Source organism: Schistocerca americana, chromosome 2 (assembly GCF_021461395.2).
Source record: "Schistocerca americana isolate TAMUIC-IGC-003095 chromosome 2, iqSchAmer2.1, whole genome shotgun sequence".
NCBI lineage: Eukaryota > Metazoa > Arthropoda > Insecta > Orthoptera > Acrididae > Schistocerca > Schistocerca americana.
This window is the reverse complement of record NC_060120.1, coordinates 835,017,107-835,036,089: the sequence shown is the minus strand read 5'-3', so window position 1 is coordinate 835,036,089 and position 18,983 is coordinate 835,017,107. Positions and strand designations below refer to the sequence as shown.

Sequence of the window (18,983 nt, the reverse complement as noted above, 5' to 3'; positions counted from 1 at the left end):
CCAACGAATGGCGTCATTATGGGTCGCCGCGAAAGTTGAAAGTGCGTCAGAGCCCCAGTATGGTGAAAGTTATGGTGATTCTCGTGTACAACTGTGATGGTGTTATCCTAACGCATTAAGTTCCTCCACAGCAGACTGTCAATGCGCAGCACTACTGTTCGTTTTTGGAGTATCACCTACGACCAGATTTGCGAAAGAAGCGGCGACACTTTCTGCACAACCCACCCATCATTTTGCACAACAATGTGCGGGCGCATACAGCGCAAGCTGTGGCTGCTCTGTTGGGTCGATGGGACTGGGAAGTAATGTACCATCCACTATACTCCCCAGACTTGAGTTCTTGTGACTTTGATTTGATTCTGAAGATGAAGGAACCACTTCGTCGCATTCGCTTCAGAACTGTTACAGAGATTTGACAGGCAGTACACCGCTCCATTTGCACCATTAACAGAACAGGCTCTGCTAACGGTATACTATGCCTTCCACATCGCTGGCAATGGGTTCTACACAACGCTGGTGACTATTTTGAAGGACAGTAACAGGTGTAAACATGTAACTCTTTTGTATCGGCTGTGAATAAATAGTTTCCACTATTTAAGTCCCAACTCGAACTAGAACTCAAGCAGCAAATTTTCAAAGGTTGTTCAGGTATACCTTTTAGGTATTTTGGTACAAGAAACCCACGGTCTATGGCGGCTCTATACAAAGTAATAGTATAATTATGATTTATTCAGTCTGTTACCCGATTACCTTCGTTTCTGTGCAAATACCATCACAACAATCATAAAGACTGTAATATATGTGCCGTCTTAAGACATCACTGAGACATGGTAGTTTGAAAACCTGTGTGAATAGAATTGCGGCTGTGGCAGCATGACTCTATACGGTGGTTATCAGCGAGAGCACTAGGCTGAGTAGGCGTGCAAGACGAGCTAGAAGCATTGGGCAGACGTGGGGTTACTACCAAACAAGTAACATCAGAGGTAGCCCTGGGGTACCACAGAGCAGCAGAACAGGACAGATCTGACCAGAAGCCCGGGTAGCCATCGTCTAATCGGCGGCCCTCATCTCTGTAGCAAGTTGTTGTTAACTCTCTCCCTTACACGACTGATATCATGTCTGTAGAAAGAGAATACAGTGTTATTGGTGTGTATATGGGTTCTTAGTATGTGCAAGTGTGATCACTTACTATTATGTGGCTGTTAAACATTTTATAATACACTCCTGGAAATGGAAAAAAGAACACATTGACACCGGTGTGTCAGACCCACCATACTTGCTCCGGACACTGCGAGAGGGCTATACAAGCAATGATCACACGCACGGCACAGCGAACACACCAGGAACCGCGGTGTTGGCCGTCGAATGGCGCTAGCTGCGCAGCATTTGTGCACCGCCGCCGTCAGTGTCATCCAGTTTGCAGTGGCATACGGAGCTCCATCGCAGTCTTTAACACTGGTAGCATGCCGCGACAGCGTGGACGTGAACCGTATGTGCAGTTGACGGACTTTGAGCGAGGGCGTATAGTGGGCACGCGGGAGGCCGGGTGGACGTACCGCCGAATTGCTCAACACGTGGGGCGTGAGGTCTCCACAGTACATCGATGTTGTCGCCAGTGGTCGGCGGAAGGTGCACGTGCCCGTCGACCTGGGACCGGACCGCAGCGACGCACGGATGCACGCCAAGACCGTAGGATCCTACGCAGTGCCGTAGGGGACCGCACCGCCACTTCCCAGCAAATTAGGGACACTGTTGCTCCTGGGGTATCGGCGAGGACCATTCGCAACCGTCTCCATGAAGCTGGGCTACGGTCCCGCACACCGTTAGGCCGTCTTCCGCTCACGCCCCAACATCGTGCAGCCCGCCTCCAGTGGTGTCGCGACAGGCGTGAATGGAGGGACGAATGGAGACGTGTCGTCTTCAGCGATGAGAGTCGCTTCTGCCTTGGTGCCAATGATGTATGCGTGTTTGGCGCCGTGCAGCTGAGCGCCACAATCAGGACTGCACACGACCGAGGCACACAGGGCCAACACCCGGCATCATGGTGTGGGGAGCGATCTCCTACACTGGCCGTACACCACTGGTGATCGTCGAGGGGACACTGAATAGTGCACGGTACATCCAAACCGTCATCGAACCCATCGTTCTACCATTCCTAGACCGGCAAGGGAACTTGCTGTTCCAACAGGACAATGCACGTCCGCATGTATCCCGTGCCACCCAACGTGCTCTAGAAGGTGTAAGTCAACTACCCTGGCCAGCAAGATCTCCGGATCTGTCCCCCATTGAGCATGTTTGGGACTGGATGAAGCGTCGTCTCACGCGGTCTGCACGTCCAGCACGAACGCTGGTCCAACTGAGGCGCCAGGTGGAAATGGCATGGCAAGCCGTTCCACAGGACTACATCCAGCATCTCTACGATCGTCTCCATGGGAGAATAGCAGCCTGCATTGCTGCGAAAGGTGGATATACACTGTACTAGTGCCGACATTGTGCATGCTCTGTTGCCTGTGTCTATGTGCCTGTGGTTCTGTCAGTGTGATCATGTGATGTATCTGACCCCAGGAATGTGTCAATAAAGTTTCCCCTTCCTGGGACAATGAATTCACGGTGTTCTTATTTCAATTTCCAGGAGTGTAGATTAATCCTGATTCAATTTACTTATTACAATCATTTCGATCATACGTGCAGTAATCCTTGCAGCAGTACACAGTGAACCACAATTCTGCGTTAGCTACAGACTTCAAAGTCTATATTTATTAACGGTGTTATGCCATTTACTATACAGAACTGTATACTATGTTTTATCAAAATTTAATGAGAGTCAATCTGCACAGAATCACTTAATAATTTTCTGAAAGACGTTATTTACAGTATCCTCAGATAGTTCATGTTTGTTGAGTGTGATTACTATACTTGTACCAACAGCAAAAGAACTGGCTTTGTGTCTTCACGAATAGAAAATGGCTAGTCATTAACATATATTAAAATCAACAAGGGATCCAAACTGCACCATGATACCTCCCCAGTTCGAAGAATCTGCTGATTTTTTTCCCCACTACATGAAATATTTATTTCAACTTCCTGCGCCCTTCCGTTTAAATATGAATGAAATTAAACCATTTGTGCACCGTCCCACTCATATACAATAATTAAGCTCATCTATAAGTTTTTTCATGATTTCTACAATCAAAAGTATTTCAGAGGTCACAAAATTTGCGATGGGTGAAGTCTGGTTATTCAGAGCATTTAATATTTGATCAGTGAAAGCATATATAGCATTTTCTATTGAAAAGGTTTCCTGGAGACAAAAATGACATTTTGTTACTACTTTATTTTTACAAATATGTGAAGCTGCTCTTGAATACACTACTTTTTCAAGAATTTTAGATAAATATGTCAGAAGTGAGACTAGACAGTAGTTGTTGACATCAGACTTCCTCTCCTTTATATGCAATGGTTTAACAATAGCATTTTTCAGTAGGTCAGAAAAAATGTCAAGTTTCAACAAGCTATTATGTGGCTGAGAATCCTACTTATATGTTGAGAAAAAGCCTTCAGTCTTCTGTTGGGAATTCCTTCAATTCCATGTGAGCTTTTGCGTTTGAATGAGTTTATTTTCCTAATTTGAGAAGGAGAGTTGGGCAGAATTTAAATTTTGTCATGTTTTATAGGTATTGCTTCTTCCCTATACAGCTTTGTTTATCTAATGAACATCTGGATCCCATTTTCTCCAAATCATTTAAAAAGTGATTATTAAAAATATTTTCGACTTTTGAATTTGTGTTGACAAACTTTTCGTTCAGTTTGATGCTAATACAGTCTTCCTGTGCTCTTGGTTGCTCTGAGCCCCTTTCAAAAACATTTCAAATTTTTAAAATTTTGTTATTAGAAATGCTAATCTCAGACATAATACACATACTTCTGGGCTTGTTAATAACTTTCCTTAATATAGTACAACAGATTTTATAATATTTGACTGTTTCTGGGTTGGTAATTTTTCTTGTTGTTAGATACATTTCCCTTCTCCAGTTACAAGATATTTTTATCCTTTAAGTAAGCTATGGTTCTTTTCACATGAGTTCTTAGAATTATATTTCACTATTTTCTCTGGGAAACTGCTACCAAATACACACGTAAACATATCATGAAATAAGTTATGTTTTAAATTAGCTTGGGTTTGGTTCTTTGGGGAAGGAGACCAGACAGCGAGGTCATCGGTCTCATCGTATTAGGGAAGGACGGGGAAGGAAGTCGGCCGTGCCCTTTCAAAGGAACCATCCTGGCATTTGCCTGGTGCGATTTAGGGAAATCACTGAAAACCTAAATCAGGATGGCCGGACGCGGGATTGAACCGGCGTCCTCCCGAATGCGAGTCCAGTGTCTAACCACTGTGCCACCTCGCTCGGTCTTTAAATTAGCATCAGGTTCCTGATATTCCCCATCCCAGCATAACTGCTCCAAGCTTTCCCGAAAATTTGTAATTGTTAAATCGTTAATTTAACGCACCTTTTTCGAGGGCCGATTTGCTTAACTGTATGGGACAGTGTCATATACTGTAACTAACTGTGCATCATGATCAGAAAGACCATTCTCAACAGGATAAATTTTTATTTGCTTCAAGTTATCTTCCATCTTGAGAATATTATCCATCAGTGTGCTGCTTTCCCTGCACTACCAGAGTGGGAAAATCAATCAATGATGTCAAATTGAAAGCACCGAGGGATGCTTCAACGTCATTCTTCCTATCAGACTCGTTCAGAGTGTGTGCCATAGTTGAATCCAGACATCAAAACCATTTTGGCAAAATTTCGGGTTTTGTTTCCTGACCAATGATTTCCAAGCTGTTTTAATCTCAGCCAAGTAATTGAATGTAACAACATAGATTGTCTTTCATACGTCCAAACAGGTAGAAGACAGAAGGGGAAATATCAGGACTGTAGGGTGCGTGAGACACCACTGACGAGCCTGTTTTTGCATTTGCTTGGGCTGTGAAAGCCAACAGCCTTGCCGCAGTGGAAGCACCGATTCACGTCAGATCGCCGAAGTTAAGCGCTGTCGGACTGTGCTAGCACTTGGATGGGTGACCATCCGGTCTGCCGAGCGCTGTTGGCAAGCGGGGAGCATTCAACCATTGTGAGGCAATCTGAGGAGCTACTTGATTGAGAAGTAGCGGCTCCGGTCTCGGAAACTGACATAGGTTGGGAGAGCGGTGTGCTGACCCCATGACCCTCCATATCCGCATCAAGTGAAGCCTACGGGCTGAGAATGACACCGCGGCCGGTCGGTACCGTTGAGCATTTATGGCCTGTCCGGGAGAAGTTTGGTTTTTTAGTTTGGGCTGTGAAAAGTGACGTGTGGGGGCAAACATTATTGCCTCCTTAAGTTTCCTAAGTCTGGTTACATAGGTTTCGCTGTTGACTGTGAACTCTGATGCGTCTGCATCCTCGAATCACATCAGCACGTTCTCGATTGGCCTCTGTGACAGATGCCGGCCGGCTGCTGCGCTGTTTGTCTGCAATGTCCGTTTCTGTGTTACCAAACTTTTCACCCAACGCCACACATTGCTGATACCCATTACAGCGTGCCCATACACTTCTTTCATAGATGAGATTAAAACAGCTTACAAATAATGGGTCGGGAAGCAAAATTGGTGTTGATGCCTCGGTTCAACAGTGGCGCAAGCGTGTACAAATAAATACGTGGTGACTATATTGGACAGGACTGTACTGCAGAGTAGAGTTCTGGCTATAATCTGAACAAAACCCGCTGTTATTAACTTTTTTATTATACAGGATGCATTGCTATTTGATCCTCCCTTGTAACTGGTTCAAAATACAATAAATATCATTCCTTAGATGATTTTGTGAAAAAGCTCACATGGTGATGGTGAAAATAGGGCGATGATAACACCTTCAGCAACTTCCTTGAGCTCAGCTTCCAGTTAGAAGCATCTGGAATAGACATTCACGTTCTAGCACCCCTTTTCGTATTGATGACGATGGGCTCCATGAGGTACTGGGGAGTCACACTGGCCCATGACCGTTGAATGTGCGCCTCCAACACATGAATAGATGTCGCTCGATGGCGTCCAGTATGTGTTCATTAGAATTGAGGTGACATGTTCTGGAGTACAAAACGAGCACAGCAAGGACAGAGAGGCAAGATGACAATACAGATCAATGGGTAGCTATGTTGAGATATGATGCTGAGCTCGGAAGAAGGATATATAAATAAAGGATGGAGCAGAAAGGAATGAGAGTAGATCAGGAGGCTGGGAGAAGTGTTGGAGCCTTGATTCGAAAGGATATGAGGAATAGAGCCGTAGAGGATAGGGTGGGTAGATGTCAGAGAGGGGATCAGGAAGAGGGAGACTCCCCCTGAACTGCAAGATCGTTGCTGTCTATCGGCATGACAAGGAACAAGAGTTCCTCCTAGGATTTACACTACTGGCCATTAAAATTGCTACACCACGAAGATGACGTGCTACAGACGCGAAATTTAACGCACAGGAAGAAGATGCTGTGATATGCAAATGATTAGCTTTTAAGAGCATTCACACAAGGTTGGCGCCGGTGGCGACACCTACAACGTGCCGACATGAGGAAAGTTTACAACCGATTTCTCATACACAAACAGCAGTTGACCGGCGTTGCCTGGTAAAACGTTGTTGTGATGCCTCACGTGCCCTTAGCGCTAGGATTTCACCCGGAACAAGTCCCGCCCATTCACCCCCCTCCACGCCTATCCAAAGTAGAAGGCCCTCCCCTAAACAGCCGCCAGTTCAGCAAACTGGAAGTTACAACGTGCCCTTAGCGCTAGGATTTCACCCGGAACAAGTCCCGCCCATTCACCCCCCTCCACGCCTATCCAAAGTAGAAGGCCCTCCCCTAAACAGCCGCCAGTTCAGCAAACTGGAAGTTACATCAAAGTTGTTATCGTCACAGTCCAACACATGTTACACTGTGATGAAATTTAGTAATGATAAGAAATTTAAGTCTTTCTGGATAGTAATATAATACGAATGCGTATTATTAAAGAAATAAAAATATTTATAGAGGATTGAAAGCATCGCCAGCAGTAGAAAACAAAAAATAACGTGATGTTATTGAAAGGCAATACGGACAAATTTTCATAAACTAATTCACTTATTATAGTACGTTTATTTGAGAGAAACAGCAGAGCAAACATACAATGCGAAAACAATGGTTTTGAATCTCTCATGTCGGTAGTAAAGCCGCGGATGCAGTCGACTAACTCTGTTGTCTAAAATCAACGTTATACATAAATAAGTGAAAGTCGTTTTGTTTATGTAGACCCTCATAGTAGCTCACGAAAATTAAAGAATATAAGAATGCCATGAAGTAGAACTGCCTAATGAAAGCAGTAAGATATTTGCTTATATGACAAATGGTTCAAATGGCTCTGAATACTATGGGACTTAACATCTATGGTCATCAGTCCCCTAGAACTTAGAACTACTTAAACCTAACTAACCTAAGGACAGCACACAACACCCAGCCATCACGAGGCAGAGAAAATCCCTGACCCCGCCGGGAATCGAACCCGGGGACCCGGGCGTGGGAAGCGAGAACGCTACCGCACGACCACGAGATGCGGGCTTTATATGACATATTTCGTTAGTATTTGCAGGGGCAATGGGTGAATTTTAACTTTTAAATTCTTCCAATGCCATACTTGCGCATTATACACGAGGTTATAAAGAATTGTGGCGGTCCTGTGTAATTAGTGTCCTATATGCTGTTGCAAACGTCTCAGGACAATAATCTGTCGTTATTCTTTGTTCTGTCTATTTTTAACCAAAAGATAAATTAATTTCATGTCATTCAAACCATTTTTAAAAATAATAATGATGATGTGTGTGTTTGTCACAGAGCAGTTAAGAAGGAAATAAATGCTGCAGTGTTTCACGGCTGTAAAACGTCCTTCATGCTGTGCCAGCGCTTCTTCCACCCCTAAAACTTTTCAGCAAAACTATTCAGTGAATAACATGCAAAAACAGCCTGGATTGATCTAGCAAGAACAAAGTAATTTTGATGCCCTCTGGAATTATAGTGAACACTGGTGCTTGTTTGGCATATACCGTCTGAGTTCTAAAAACCGTGGTTCCTCTTTCTCCAAGCAAATTATTCTTTGAGGGTAGGTTTTTCCTGTTTTAGCTTTGGGTGCTTTTTCTCACATAGAAGTATGTTTCTTCATAGGCTATTCATCTGAATACTGAGTTCTCGTATTTAAAGAATTCAGTGCTAAATTGTTTTCTCTTATGTTTGCTGTGGAAGTACCTGACTCAGCCGAGGCCAATTGTGCACGTTTTTTGCAACGTGTCTTTTAAATATATGGCAAAATTTAGGACCTAGCAAGATATTAATTTAATATTCACTCCAAGTGCAGCCAAACGCGGTAAACCACGTGGGTCAACTGAAACCAAGCCCAGGCGCCGAACAAAGACCGGGAAAACCGGGGGTGAGTGGGCGGGACTTGTTCCGGGTGAAATCCTGGCGCTAACGATTCCTAGCCCAGGCGCCGAACAAAGACCGGGAAAACCGGGGGTGAGTGGGCGGGACTTGTTCCGGGTGAAATCCTGGCGCTAACGATTCCTTGATGCCTCGTGTAAGGAGGAGAAATGCGTACCATCACGTTTCCGACTTTGATAAAGGTCGGATTGTAGACTATCGCGATTGTGGTTTATCGTATCGCGACTTCGCAACTCGCGTTGGTCGAGATCCAATACTGTTAGCAGAATATGGAATCGGTGGGTTCAGGAGGGTAATACGGATCGCCGTGCTGGATCTCAACGGCTTCGTATGACTAGCAGTCGAGATGATAGGCATCATATCCGCATGGCTGTAACGGATCGTGCAGCCACGTCTCGATCCCTGAGTCAACAGATGGGGACGTTTGCAAGGCAACAACCATCTGCACGAACAGTTAGACGACGTTTGCAGCAGCATGGACTAAGCTCGGAGACGATGGCTGCGGTTACCCTTGACTCTGCATCGCAGACAGGAGCGCCTGCGATGGTGTGCACAACGACGAACCTGGTTGCACGAATGGCAAAACGTCATTTTTTCGGATGAATCCAGGTTCTGTTTACGGCATCATGATGGTCGCATCCGTGTTTGGCGACATCGCGGTGAACGGACATTGGAAGCTTGTATTCGTCATCGCCATACTGGCGTATCACCCGGCGTGATGGTATGGGGTGCCATTGGTTACACGTCTCGGGCACCTCTTGTTCGCATTGACGACACTTTGAACAGTGGACGTTACGTTTCCGATGTGTTACGACCCGTGGCTCTACCCTTCATTAGATCCCTGCGAAACCCTACATTTCAGCAGGACAATGCACGACCGCATGTTGCAGGTCCTGTACGGGCCTTTCTGGACACAGAAAATGTTCGACTGCTGCCCTGGACAGCATATTCTCCAGATCTCTCACCAATTGAAAACGTCTGGTCAATGGTGGCTGAGCAACTGGCTCGGCACAATACGCCAGTCACAACTCTTGATGAACTGTGGTATCGTGTTGAAGCTGCATGGGCAGCTGTATCTGTACACGCCATCCAAGCTCTGTTTGACTCAATGCCCAGGCGTCTCAAGGCCGTTATTACGGTGAGAGGTGGTTGTTCTGGGTACTGGTTTTTCAGGATCTATGCACCGAAACTGCGTGAAAATGTAGTCACATGAGAGTTCTGGTATAATATATTTGTCCAATGAATACCCGTTTATCATCTGCATTCCTTCTTGGTGTGGCAATTTTAATGGCCAGTAGTGCAGCATCGAAAATGGACATGATGAAATAATGACCTCTGAGCAGTCTTCCACTAAAAGTATGGTACCATTGGTACAGGTTCTGTTTCTGTGATTATGATTTCCAGTTACGTGTGCTTTCAACACATATAATGTTCTGCTTTGTCACCGTGATTTCAATTGTGTGTGCTGAAAGCACCTGGATACTATCTAATGATTCTTAGCAAGCTTACTTTAGTTGATTGTGCAACTTGTACATTAGTATGCGAGGTCTGTCTCATTTGATGTATTGTTGAACAAATTAATACTGGAAGAGAACTAATAATTCAACAGTTGATGTGATCATTATTGGTTCTTAAAGAATAAGAAAAATATTATACCTAAATTTATGTAAATTCCAGTGTCTTTCACGTGTATTCAACAAACATTTCATGTCAGTTGGCTCAGGGTCGATGACCACTGCCGCGTGGTGACCCCATTCATCACACAGGCTTGCCCTGTCGGCTGACCAGACGCGTCGGTTCTACTGTGGAGGCTAATGGAGCCACAATAGCATGCGTTTGCTCCGGGCAGCGGATTAGCAGCAGGTAGCGAGGCAGCGCCCGTGTCTTCGCCCCAACCTCGACGTTCACAACAGCTGCGGAGGTGGCATCCCTGTCCTCTGTGTGTTCGCTGTGTATACCTGTAACATTTACTCCTATGAGTAAAGCTCATTCTCGTTAATCTTTCTACAACCCCACAGTTTAACCTGAATCATCTTTGCAGTTCTACAGTTGAAGCACAGCTGTGGCAAAGAACATTAACAAAAAGGAAAAATTAAAATTTAATTGAAGCTAGTGAATAAAAAAACTTATGAATTATTTAAACGGCTGGCGAAAAGGTAAATATTACGCAAGTACTGTTTCCCCAAAAAATTCAAGCCTAACACATATTTATTCTTAGTGTTCTAATCATTACTAATCACGTCAGTCCTCGTTTTTTAGAAATGTGCGGCAGAATTTTCATAATTCGGAGCTGGTGAAGGCCGTATTTTTAGATTACGCCTTTTAACAATAATCACTCAAACGGCAGCGAGAAATGTTGCTAGCATAACATTGTGAAATGAAAGAATCTCTTTAAGTCGTGTTCCATGCTCGGTGACTTCAAATGGGTGGCTAAACAAAAGAGATTTACAAGCGCACGTACTACAATACTTATTTAGTCCAAAACATTCTCCCGATAAGATTTGCCTAAGGCTAAACCCCTCGCAAAACTCATAAGCCGCGCCCACAGTCAACAACAAAATAACAAAACAGAAGCTGACAATTACGCTGCCAGAAAAAAAAAATTAGTACTCAGTTTTTGAGATTTCTAATTCACTCAAGATTTATTATTGCAACGGTGCATGTGTAGTACATGAAGCAAATTTACATATCATTAACACAAACGGTTCTTACAAGGGAACCTCCCCATCGCACCCCCCTCAGATTTAGTTATAAGTTGGCACAGTGGATAGGCCTTGAAAAACTGAACACAGATCATTTGAGAAAACAGGAAGAAGTTGTGTGGAACTGTGAAAAAATAAGCAAAATATACAAACTGAGTAGTTCATGGCAAGATAGGCAACATTAAGGACGCTGGGACCGCAACAGCGCCGTGGACTCGTGGTAACGTGAGCAGCTCCGGAACGAAAGGTCCTTAGTTCAAATCTTCCATTGACTGAAATCTTTAATTTTTTATTTTCAGTTTATGTGACAAACTCTTATGTTTTCATCACTTTTTGGGAGTGATTATCACATCCACAAGAAAACCTAAATCGGGCAAGTAGAAGAATCTTTTTACCCATTCGCCAAGTGTACAAGTTAGGTGGGTCGACAACATATTCCTGTCACATGACGCACATGCCGTCACCAGTGTCGTATAGAATATATCAGATGTGTTTTCCTGTGGAGGAATCGGTTGATATATGACCTTGCGATCAAATGTTTCCGGTTCCGATTGGAGAGGCACATCCTTTCGTCTACTAATCGCACGGTTTTGCGATGCGGTCGCAAAACACAGACACTAAACTTATTACAGTGAACAGAGACGTTAATGAACGAACGGACAGATAATAACTATGCAAAAATAAAGAAAGTAAAATTTTCACTCGTGGGAAGACTTGAACCAAGGACCTTTCCTTCTGCAGCTGCTCACTCTACCACGGGACCACGGCGCTACTGAGCTCATGTTCTCATTTATATTGCTTATGTGGCCAAGACTGATGACCAGTTTGTATATTTTGATTATTTTTTCACAGTTCCACACAACTTCTTCCTGTTTTCTCAATTGATCTGTGTCCAGTTTATCAAGGCCTATCCACTGTGCCAAGTTATAACTAAATCTGAGGGGGTCCGATGGGGAGGTTCCCTTGTTAGGTACCAGGTACCGACGCATGCTGAAACACCCATATTAGTACATGGTGTAGCCTCCATGGGCGGCAATGCAGGCGCTGACTGTGACATCCAGTCGATCCTACAGATGGTGAATACTGTCCTGGGATATGTTATGCCTCGCCTGCTCGACCTGTTCCCGTAGTCCTGCAAGAGCTGTTGGTTGACGAGTCACACGAGTCACTTCTCCTCCCATCATATACCACACGTGCTGGATTGGAGACAAGTCCGGAGATAATGCTGGCCAGGGAAGTTGCAGCACGTCTTGCAGAGCACGTTGAGTTTAACGGGCAGTGTGTGGAAGAGCACTATCCTGTTGTAACAACATATCACATTCCTGCTGCAAGAAGAGCTAAAGAATTGGTCCAACATCATTCTGCAAGTACCGAATGCTAGTTAGCAACTCCTCCAGAAACACCAACGAGAGTTGCATCGTATTGCACCCCGGACCATAAGATCTGGGATGAGGCCAGTGTGTCTTGGACGAATGCACTCTACGAGACAGCTCTACATTGCGTATGCCAACGACCATCTCTTGCGTGCAGGCAGATCTGCTTTCATCGCTGAAGACCACAGTGCACCACTCCATCTTCCAAGTGATCCTCTGACGGCACCAGTCGAACCGTGCACGTGACGTGAGTGGAAGATGGGCTTGGGGTATGCATGTCCGTGCTCCCACTGCTAATAAGCAGTTCGCTACAGTTTGTGTTGACACGTCTGGTCTCACAAGCCCTCTTATCTTTGATGTGGTAGCTGTACGATATGCCACTGCCGCCCTTACAATACGACACTCCTGGTGGGCATCTGTGCTGCGTGGACGTCCACAAACCTCGTCTACGGGTGTGAGACCATTCACGTGACCATTAATACCAGCATCGTTGCAAAACTGACGCAGCATGTCCGAATTGTGTGATAATTCTCCGAAAGGACCATCCCGCCACTCGGAAGGCCACGGTTTAACCCTTCTCAAACACTCTCAGTTCGCTGTAAGATGCACAAGTGCGCCTTCATGGCATGGTTTCCTGCTTGCTTCACACGTTCGCACCACAATGAGCCTCATGGCTGCGAGAATTCCCTGTTAAAGGGTAGGCACAATGGCGCTCTGGAAGCTATGTCACTACGCTATCTGTTGGGGAACGACGTTGAAACATTGAAAGGTGGCTACACTGAGCCACTGCGCCAGAGTTTGCGCCAAAGAGTATTATTAAGCCGCCTCCACAGTGCTTGTCGAGAGCTCGTAGTAGTCAGTGCCTGTCGAGGACTCGGGGTAGTCTGTGCTGAGATGTTGTAGCAGAGAGTGTTTGTTGAGATGTGCTAGTAGGCAGTGCTTGCCGAGATGTGATATTGGAGAGTTCTGGTTGAGATGTGATAGTAGAGAGTCGGTGTGAGATATAATGTAAGGATTAGAGTGATTTTCATCAATATAAATGAGGTAACTAACTCCGTTTCTTTTTATTTCAGTGTCCTAAATAATGCGTCATTACAGGTTCAGTCAACAAAGCATCTGGCGTGTGTTCTTGTATTAGAGTGTAATTCTGCTTTCATTACGCAATTATAGTATTTGTAATTTTCTTTTATCACGTCAGTAAAATTGGTATTTAAAAATTCTTGTCTTGTTGAAGAAGAACCGTGCCAGATGTGCGTTGAGTCATACTTCCACACACAGAACAATTACATTTGTGCTTTGGTTTTGTAGGTTTTATAGTTGCTGGGGACTTAATTAATTAATTGTGTTAACGAAAATTTCATTTCATTCTTTGTTGTTGTTCTTTGCAGTCAGATAGCGTAATAATACTAGTCAGGGCCAACCGTTTACGAAACAGCGTAATCGGACATACAGCTACGTACGAAAAATAAAAAAAATTATTATAAAAAATAATAATTAAGACCCCATGCAACATATGCCGTCATTGGATCAAAATGGACGCCGTCTTTACAGAGGTACTATTTCTTTCGGGCAGTGTATATGCCCAAAGATGGGACACCGAATAGAGACGCACAGAACGGAATATAAAAGGAATGGAACGATACATGACTTTGTGTTATCTTTCGCCAAATTCTGTATCTACATCGGTCCTGTATCTGCACTGGTATCCAAAATTAAAGCAACAAACCGCTATTTCCCCCACTTGCGTCTAATTCACGGTATAATCATACAAAATGTCAACAGCTGTCCGTACAATCATGTTCTGCACGGGAGATGGCATTCCTGTTAACAGACAACCACGTCAACGATGGCGTCGGGGCAACTATCGAACGGGGTAATACAGTCACAGACGGTGCAGTACGGCGCACAGAAGACGCCTACCAGACTCTCTGCGGTCTAGGGCCATAAGAAGAATGGAAGCAGAAAAGTCGCAACCAGATGTGGCCCGAAGGCTTAATGTGAATCATTCTGTTGTTTCTCGGATGTGGCGACAATGAATAGAAACTGAAACTGTATACCGAAGACCAGGGCAGGGACGCCCACGTATTATATCAAAAAGAGAGGACCGTTATTTGGCCGCACGACGGTACCACCTTAGCACAGCACGGCATCCGCTGGACGTGTTGTACCGAGACAAACGTGTACAGAAGGCTTCGGAGACATTCTGTATGTATACCTCTGACGCGTCTTCACAGAAGGGAACGTCTAGACTGGAGTCGTCAACATGCCATCTGGACAGTCGAACAGGAGGCCAATGTTCTTTTCACAAATGAGTCCCTATTTGGCCAGGAGAGTGATTCGCGACGTGTTCCCATCTGGAGGGAACGTGGAACACGATTTCGGGACCCAAACATTGTGGAAAGAAACCGATACCGAGGAGGATTCTTAACGGTGTGAGCAGGGATTATGTTGACCACTCGGACACCTCTTCACGAAATGGTACGGGTGAATTGACAAGGTTTAACTCCTATCAGGTATCGCGGCGCGATCTTGGGGCCTTATGTGCGGTTATTGCGAGATGGTGTGGGTCCAGACGTCGTACTGATGGACGATTATGCTTGACCTCATACAGCACAGGTGGTCGATGTTTCCTTGGCCTGCTCTCTTTCCCGATTTGAATTCCGTAGAGCATGTGTGGCATACACTAGGGAGACAGTTTGCATCACGTCAGCATCCACCAACCACTCTCCAAGACTTGGTTGATTGGTTTATTGATTTGGGGGAGCGGACGAAACAGCGAGGTCATCGGTCCCATCGGTTTAGGGAAGGATAGGGAAGGAAATCAGCCGTGCCCTTTCAAAGCAACCATCCCAGCATTTTCCTGCAGCGATTTAGGGAAATGATGAAGCCCTAAATTAGGATGGCCGGACGCGAGTTTTGAACCGTCGTCCTCCCGAATGCGAATCCAGTGTGCTAACCATGCGCCACCTCACTTGGTCTCCATGACTTGCGAGCAGCTCTGCAGAAAGAATGGCCGTTATTGCCTCAAAATGTGATTGATTACATCATTCACAGTATGCCCCGTCTGTTGTCAGGTCTGTATTGCTGCCAGAGGTGGTTACACACCATGCTGAGCATATTAACCAGTTGCCGGAATGTGTGTGCAAATCCGTTAAGATGGAAAAAATGAAAAACATTTTTGTCTACCGTTATGCATGTTGCAGTTGTTTACGATCTGTGTTCTTCACATTGTTTCTACTTTACTGTCGCCTGTTCACAAAGTTTTGTGGAAAAATAAACGCAACCATGCAAAATTTCTGTTTGTTGCTTTATACGAAAAGAACAACCAAACTTTTCCTAATGTAGAAACATGTTGTTTGCGAATGAATTTTCGTGATTCGCCGCTCCAAACTGCACTACTGGTCATTAAAATTGCTACACCACGAAGATGGCGTGCTACAGACGCGAAATTTAACCGACAGGAAGAAGATGCTGTGATATGCAAATGATTAGCTTTTCAGTGCATTCACATAAGGGTGGCGCCGGTGGCGACACCTACAACGTGCTCACATGTGGAAAGATTCCAACCGATTTCTCATACACAAACAGCAGTTGACCGGCGTTACCTGGTGAAACGTTGTGATGCCTCGTGTAAGGAGGAGAAATGTCTACCATCACGTTTCCGACTTTGATAAAGGTCGGATTGTAGCCCATCGCGATTGCGGTTTATCGTATCGCGACATTGCTGCTCGCGTTGGTCGAGCTCCAATGACTGTTAACAGAATATGGAATCGGTGGGTTCAGGACGGTAATACGGAACGCCGTGCTGGATCCCAACGGCCTCGTATCACTAGCAGTCGAGATTACAGGCATCTTACGCGCATGGCTGTAACGGATCGTGCAGCCACGTCTCGATTCCTGAGTCAACAGATGGGGACGTTTCAAGACAACAACAATCTGCACGAACAGTTCGACGACGTTTGCAGCAGCATGGACTATCAGCTCGGAGACCGTGGCTGCGGTTACTCTTGACGCTGCAGCACAGACAGGAGCGCCTGCGATGGTGTACTCAACGACGAACCTGGCTGCACGAATGGCAAAAACGACATTTTTACAGCATCATGATGGTCGCATCCGTGTTTGGCGACATCGCGGTGAACGGACATTGGAAACGTGTATTCGTCATCGCCATACTGGCGTATCACCCGGAGTGGTGGTATGGGGTGCCATTCGTTACACGTCTCGGTCGCGTCTTGTTCGCTACATTTCAGCAGGATAATGCACGACCGCATGTTGCAGGTCCTGTACGGACCTTTCTGGATACAGAAAATGTTCGACTGCTGCCCTGGACAGCACCTTCTCCAGATCTCTCACCAACTGAAAACGTCTGTTCAATGGTGGCCGAGCAACTGGCTCGTCACAATACGCCAGTCACTACTCTTGATGAACTGTGGTATCGTGTTGAAGCTGCATGGGCTGCTGTACCTGTACACGCCATTCAAAGTCTGTTTGACTCAATTCTCAGGCGTCTCAAGGCCGTTATTACGGCGAGAGGGGGTTGTTCTGGGTACTGATTTCTCAGGATCTATGCACCCAAATTGCGTGAAAATGTAATCACATGAGAGTTCTAGTGTAATATATTTGTCCAATGAATACCCGTTTATCATCTGCATGTCTTCTTGGTGTAGCAATTTTAATGGCCAGTAGTGTAACATTTCGTAAACAGTATGCTTCCATAACCTCGACTTAAAAATGACAATCCAAATCACGTGTGTGCACGGACACACACAGTAAAGAGAAGCCATGCAATAAAAGGAAACAAACATATGCGCAGACAAACAGTCCCTCAAAAGACAAAAACGCAGCAATAATTAAATGTGTTAACACTAGAATAAAACGATGGCAAGATAATCTATAACCTCTACTAGAGCATTTCACTACATAACTAAATCGGCAGCCTGGAGCAGGAATCCGGCTTTAATTTTCTCGCTCCATTGGCGGTGTCCACATCCCATTATTTTCGTTTATTTCCCCAAACGAACGAGACGTATCACTTCGCCAGTTGAGATCTGAATTGTGACTTTTGTAGCTATCATCATTCATCAGAGTTTTTTTTTTTTTTTTTTTGCGCTTTCGGAGTCGTGATCTCTCTCGTTTTGCCGCCTATCGTATTCCTCTCTCGAATTACTATCCTTCCGCTCGTATTCATCGAGGTCAGTTAGAATTAACTTAAATATGTTAAATGTAGTCACAATTGCGAATATGCACAACAATCAGCTGTAGAGTGTAACGACGACAATGAAAATTTGTGCCGGACCGGGACTCGAACCCGGTCGCTTTATCATTTGGCTATCCGTACACGACCCACGGCCGGACCCCACATGTCGACAGCCAGACGTCTACGGCCTGTACTCGTACACTTATTATGTATATTCCCGAACAGGTGAGACATTTTAGTTGAAAGTCCAAAGGAACTTTGCATCGTAATTGTGAAAAGCTCAGGCACTGCAATACCATATTAACCTAAATGCCTCTACCTCTGACCTTTCAACTCCGATGAGTGATGGCTTGTGTTCGGTCGGCATCGAGAAGCTGAACAGTTGTATCAACTCACAACTTGTGTACGGGTTATGTAGATGTTGATTCCGCTTTAATGTTCCACCAAAACAGCCAGCGTACGACATGATATGCGTCGCCGCCAGTGGCAGAGATTTTATTATGCTAATGCGCACCCTGTTTTTTTCGGCCATCGACCAATAGGTCCTCATCATTTCAGTCTCAATTTCTTTGAAAGATTTACATCTCCGAACAGCGGTTCTGCTCTTGGCAAACGCCTCACCGCTCATGTGGCTGGTCAAGAACTCAAATGGTTCAAATGGCTCTGAGCAGTATGGGACTTAACATCTGTGGTCATCAGTCCCCTAGAACTTAGAACTACTTAAACCTAACTAACCTAAGGACATCACACACATCCATTCCCGAGGGAGGATTCGAACCTGCGACCGTAGCGGTCGCGCTGTTCCAGACTGTAGCGCCTAGAACCGCTCGGCACTCCGGCCGGTTCATGAACTCAATTTGCCAGTGGACAGGCCAGCGGTTCGGCAGATTACTCGTATTTTGAATTGCGCTAGTCATGTTTTTACGTGTACTTCGCCTCCTAAACAGTACATTACGAATTTTCTTGGTGAGAAAAAATGCTTCTCGTCGAAGGCTCCATCTGATCCAGTTAATGGCACAGGAACTATGGATTCTTCCCTAACTACATTGGGCGAAACTGAGTCATTCGAACTAGTGGTACCGCACGCACTACTACAGACATTTTCTCCTCTGTTTCGGCTCTCTCCTATAGGTAAGAGTTGTTCTGACACTCTCTGCCACGCGATCTCTTTCTTCATCTTTTCCATGTCCAGTTTTAGAGACACAAACTCTTCAGA

At 45.1% G+C, this 18,983-nt stretch overlaps 1 long non-coding RNA gene across 1 annotated transcript in view; it reads right to left on the bottom strand.

Annotated features, from left to right (window-relative positions):
• Positions 1 to 500: 500 nt before the first annotated feature.
• LOC124595511 overlaps positions 501 to 18,983 on the bottom strand; it is a 94,894-nt gene continuing 76,411 nt past the window's right edge. The window contains exons 2-3 of the long non-coding RNA XR_006978217.1: positions 10,152 to 10,453; positions 501 to 1,119 (exon numbers count right to left, since the gene is read on the bottom strand). This is a non-coding gene — a long non-coding RNA (uncharacterized LOC124595511). The remainder of the gene's footprint in view (positions 1,120 to 10,151; positions 10,454 to 18,983) is intronic.